We start from the raw sequence: 5,961 nt of genomic DNA on the forward strand, positions 1-5,961 counted from the left end.
TTTTTGTTTGTTTTTTGGCATCACCAAACATTTTTAAATATTAATGATCATTTAACTTACTTTGCAGAAATAAAATTGTAACCTAAAATATGTTTATAACAAATATAAAAGACTACAGCCAGGGCATGTCTGGACACCTAATCTTGGGGCTCCAGAGAGACCCCCCATAAACCAATACTCCATTATTAAATCCCTTCTGTAAACTGCCCAATACAAAATTAAGGAATCCCTTATCCATTGGTGTTTTTTTTTTTTTTTTTTCCCTTCTTCTTTAGATGTTCTGGAATACCCTATTCCTGTGAAGAGTTTCTCTGCCACATTGTAACTAGAACGTGTGTTCATCTGGGCCCTGGTGAGTGCCTCTAAACTGGTGGATGGAGAGACATCAAACACCTCACTGAAAGGTAGACACTGGGAAGTTGGTGGGTGTACGGCCTGTCGACTGCTCTCTCTGGAGTAGAGGTGTGGTTACTGGGAGAGATGACGGGGATTGACCCAGAAGTACAAGCGGAGAGCAGCCCGCACAGGCAGGGACAACCGCCACCACAATATAGGGCTGGGCTGCGGAATCAACAACTGCTTTGACTGACTGCAAATCATGCCCGGTTTGACCATCCCTCAGACATAGGGTTGGCAGGTTACTTCCCCAAAAATACTTGAGGCAATGGTGAAGGGTGATGCGCTTGAGTAAAGTCGGTTGGTAGGTATGTTATCAACGAACTAGTGAAAAAGGATCCCCATATGAGAGCACTCTTACAATGTCATCAGCGGAGAGAACCTTGAATGGAGAGCTAAGTGGATGGAGCAGGTCCCTTAAACAGGACCAGTGTGTTACCCAGAATGAAATGTCAGTTTTTAAAATAAACTTTATTGTGAGCTGTGTCCATAAAATAAAGGGGTGGACAAAGTGTGTAAGAGTTAATTGGAGTTAGTCCACATATGAAACTCAAACTGAAGCCTAAATAAAGGAGCAAATTTATTAAAACTGCAGAGAACTACTATTTGTAATACTTCAGTAAGTACTAATAGAACTCGGTGTGGTGTATCTGAGAGTGGATAGTCTTATTATCAGACCTAATTTGTTCTGACAATGGTAGTATGTCCTATCATAAATGATAGTCCGGATCACACACAGGACGGTGTTTGTGGACTCATGGAGACTAGGGTAAGGATACGTACGGCTGGAGATGCAGATGATTTACTAACTGGAAGTGTTAATCATGATATACAGCCTAAATCATGATATACAGCGGAGCCTATCTAGAGGGTGGTCTAATACAGGGGTGCGTGCAGCGGTTGCTGGTCCCCGAGGTATTTAAGTTTAAATGCAGGGGTTTTGCGAGAGGCTTCTGCAACCTCAAATTACCGGGGTTCTGTAGTTTTCTGGAAGCGTCGCCATGGCATGCCGTTGGGTCATGTGACATACGCGTTGCCATGGTAACGTGTTACATTGCCAAATGACGCCGGGTCACAGAAGGGGGGAGTGTGCATGCTAGGGCTGTCACGGGAGGCGCAGCTCCAAAATGTTGCGCACCCCTGGTCTAAGGCTGCGTCCAGGGTGCCTTCTCCCGTGCTGAGGCGTGCGGAGGCTGAGGGAAAGCGGGTGCTTTCCCTGGCCTTGGTCGGGGGGCGGGCCAGTGACATTACGAAGCTGGTTCGCTCTCATTGGGCGAACTGCTCATGTGACCGGCCCTGCACTCCGGCGAGCGCCAAATCTAAAATTTGTATAAGACCTACGCTTCCGCACGCTTGCGGAAGCGTAGGCGAGCCCCTACTAAAGCCGCTCTCATTGCAGCTGTAGGGGCTCACTGGTAAGCACCAGCACGGGTCAGCGCTCATGCCCGAGGCCTAATACTCCAGGGTTGTGGGATGAGAGCTCCCTGATGGAATGAACGCTTGTCACCAAAACCCTCCTCCTGTACACAGATCCAGGTATTATTTGTTCATGACTAGAATGCTCTAAAATAGCGGAGATATATTCCCCAGATTACCGGATTGGGAACACGATATCCCGCATAGGTGGGGTTGACGGGAGCCGTAGGCAACGTGTCCCTGGGCTAAACCCGATAATCAGGTGGTATGGATCTGGAGTGGTGGTGCTATCTTGTCAGTCAAGGATTCAGTTTTATCAGGACAGGAGATTGCCAGATATTGTAATCACGGTGTCCCTTTGTGGTAACCCATAGTAGATAATTTTGAGTAAAAAATGTTGAGTGAACACCGGAGGAGGTAACTCTTATTGCTATTAAAGCGGAGCCTTGTAGTGGGGCAAAATGACTCCCCGGTGCGGCGGTTGGTGTTCGCACTATTCTCATTACCAGAGTATTAGGAAGTCACTGTACCCGTGTGACCTGTTAGATTATTAGCTCAGATTTGTCAGGACTGGGAGATTGCTTAGGTACAGCTATCACAGTGTCCCTGTACAGCAGTCCAAGAGCGGTAGAAAAACGGTTCCGTAACAGAATTAGAAGCGGAGTGAACGCCTAGAACGCATTGATTGGAAAGAGCTCACACTCGGCCGTCCGTGTGAATGTACCTATCATCTATTTCCCTATACTATTCCCACAATGATTTGTTTTGTGTCTGAAGAATATCACTACTACTGAATATTTTAACATTGATTTTTATATACTCACATGTGCGCTCACTACAACCTCCACATTCATTGCCTTTATGAGGATCAAGGGATGATCCTCTCCTAGTTGAGCAGCAGATTCCAAAAAAAGGGGTCAATATATGATCATCATTTGTTTTTTTTTGTTTTTATTGCACTATTGATACACGTTATTGCTATTTGTGTGTACAAACCAAAGGGAGCGCTGCAGTTATTTCCTTTTGGGCTTCAGCATGCGACTTGTCAATGAGTGAAAATACCAATAAATAATGGTACAAATAAAAGTACAGACAAGGTGGTCCTGTATAAACTGCTGTGTGGTTAAATGGGCACTACCAGTATTCATGATTTTATGAAGGAGTGCTTAAGGTATGAGGATATGGCCGAGGTCATCATACCCTTTTTTTTTTAATGGTATTATTAGCATATGATAGGGTGTATAAACCTGCACGGTATTCACTTATGGGGGATAGTGCTCAAGTTTGGTTTGTGAACACTGAGACCGCAGTGGTAAGGGCGTTCAAACCAGATGTGAACTCATTATTTAGATAAATGGATGGAAAGCAAAACCCTAATTCAGACCATTTGGTGATAGTTCTAAGGGTATATATCCATCTTGATTTTTTTTTTTTTAATTAAGCAGTTCCTGATGCCAGTTGCCCTTTTGCAGTCCCATGGACAACTGGTCAATCCCAGTGAATGTCAGGACAGAACTGTCCCCATTGTGGTATTCATGGACATGTCTGGTTTCTGATTGTCCCTAGGTGTTCCAAAACACAGTGTCTGAAGGGACATCTGGTTTTCCCTATATACTTCATACTGGGTAGGTATGTTATTTATAGATGATCTGACCATTGTCATTTTTTTCTAAATTTCACTTTATTTATATGCACCAATTTGCACCATTTCATATTCTATTTCGTAAAAAAAATGTGGGCAGAGCATCTTCTGCAGATTTTTTTTTACAAAATAGAATATTAAATGGTGCAAATTGGTGCATACCTGGAGAGGAATTTAGAAAAAGTGACGGAATAGTCAGATCATTTTTAAATAACACGACTGCAATCATGCTCACCCCTCATTCTCTCACCTCATTCTCCCCCCAACTCTCATTCTCTTCCCCCTCCTTCCCCATCCCTCACTTCTCCCCCTTCCCCATCCCTCTCATTCTCTTGCCCCCCCCCCGCCCCATTATGCTGGCCCTGAGAGGTGAGCAGATCCCTTAAATAAATGGCATCAACCAACATAGTATTCTAATGAAAGTCAAAGATCCCACGTAACTAAGCCAGTTATCGCTCATTATCCTTCATCAACACTGCATGTATGCAACTCCTGGCATGTCACAATCAGGTGGGGTTTGTCCTCTCCAGGCATGCCATCAGGCAATGTCTGAAAATTTTAATTTGGCCCATGTAGCAAGCACATCCAAAATTCCCTCTATGCTGCTTTCCTTAAAGCTGAAAAGCTTTTGACAGGAACTACCTATTAGCAGTTATGAGCCATATGAACTTCTCATGGTTGTTGCTCCAGGGAATTTGTGAACTATACAAGTCCCCAGCAGCTAAGGTTAAGAGGTCTGGGGTCCTGTCGGAACAAATACACATCACTAACGGCACAAGACAAGCATGCCCCCTTTCTCTGCTCCTATTTACCACCCATAAAACATCCCTAATCATTGTCAACACCAATATTTTGGGCAAAGAATACAAAATATCATTATTGGTGGATGATTAGCCTCTCTAAACCGCTAATCACGCTAACTGAACATTAATCTCCCGAGGGAATTAGTAAAACCACTAAAATTGAATTTCAACTTCTCTTGGCAAACACATTTCCTCCCATACCTATGGGTCAATTCCCCAAACTCATTTTACTCCTTATACAAATTAACTATATAAAACTCATCTCTGACCTCAAAGACTTGGTATAAATATTGCATATCATGGCTTGGAAAGATGATTTCCATCAAGAGGAACCTCCTGCCAGGATACTATATCTGTTCCAAGCCCTTCTGTCCCCTATTGAAAACGCGGACCTTAAATAACTACAGGCTGGCATCTCTTGCTTTTGTGGGGTGGCGGATGCCCAAGGTTTAAAAACATGGTTCTGCAAAGACCCTTGAGTCTGGGTGGCTTGGACATTCCAAACCTTCTTAAATACTTTCGGACAGCCAGATTGGAGCAAATAATGTTTTAGAATTCAAACGCCAACACTGAGGGCTGGGTCGATATAGAGGGCACTCTGTGTTCCCTAGCCACTGTGGACTCTCGCTTGTGGTTCTCTCATAGCAATAGACTCAATCTCTTGGGAATTCCTGACTATTGGGTACTTGATATCCCTCTGGGATAGGCTTACATTCAAGTACAAACTCGTCCAAAAACTCAGGCCTGGTCCCTCTGGGGCAATATACAATTTGCCCCGGTTCTCTCCAGAAGTGCTGCTAAGGCAATTAAGGGGGCAACCCATCCCGCTACCCACCAAGGGACAAATACCCCCATTACCCACCCCTGTTACCCACAATAAACTCTAATACCCACCTGCTCTATCCCGACATGATTGATACCAGAGGCCGCGGGTGTCCGAGGATCCCCAGGTAGTCCCCGTGGATATCTGTAGTCCCTGTGGGTGTCCAGAGGTCCTCAGGAGGTCCCTGTGGGTGTCTGTGGGCCCTCGGGTTATTTAAATAAATACGCCCCCTCCCCCCTTCCCAAAACACACAGTACAGTAATGGTCAAAATAACTATTATCCAGATATGGATAATAGCTCATTTACCCATTATTAAATCAAACATTAGCCAGCCAGCATAAATAAAGTAAATAAACCTTTCTACTTACCCCTGCCATCATGAAGGGCATCCTCACCAGCATACTGCAGGGCCATGTCCTCTGTTGCCAGAAAGAATACAATAAAAAATACAATCTAATGGCCCCTAAGCCCTTAATCACGCTATAGTAATTAAGGGGTTAACCCACCTTCCCCCGCTACCCACTCGGGAGGCCTAAGCACCCACCCCAGGACCACTATACCCACCCTCTACCCATTGATTGGCATAGTGGTATATCATACCCATATAATATGGGCATGATAGGCCACTATAGCAGTCAATGGTCACCCTAATAAAAAAGCATGAAGGCCAAAAATGCACATTAATAAAACATATACACAAGTACCTAAACACCCCAATTCAATAAATAAAAGCACTAGCCAAACAACCAATGGAATAAACAAAAGCAATAGCCAACCATTTAAATAAATAAAAGCACTAGCCAACCAATTAATTCATTTTAAATACTAGCTAACAAATCAATTAATTAATAAAACCACTAGGCAACACATCAATTAAAAC

Source organism: Ascaphus truei, chromosome 6 (assembly GCF_040206685.1).
Source record: "Ascaphus truei isolate aAscTru1 chromosome 6, aAscTru1.hap1, whole genome shotgun sequence".
In the NCBI taxonomy this organism is placed as follows: domain Eukaryota; kingdom Metazoa; phylum Chordata; class Amphibia; order Anura; family Ascaphidae; genus Ascaphus; species Ascaphus truei.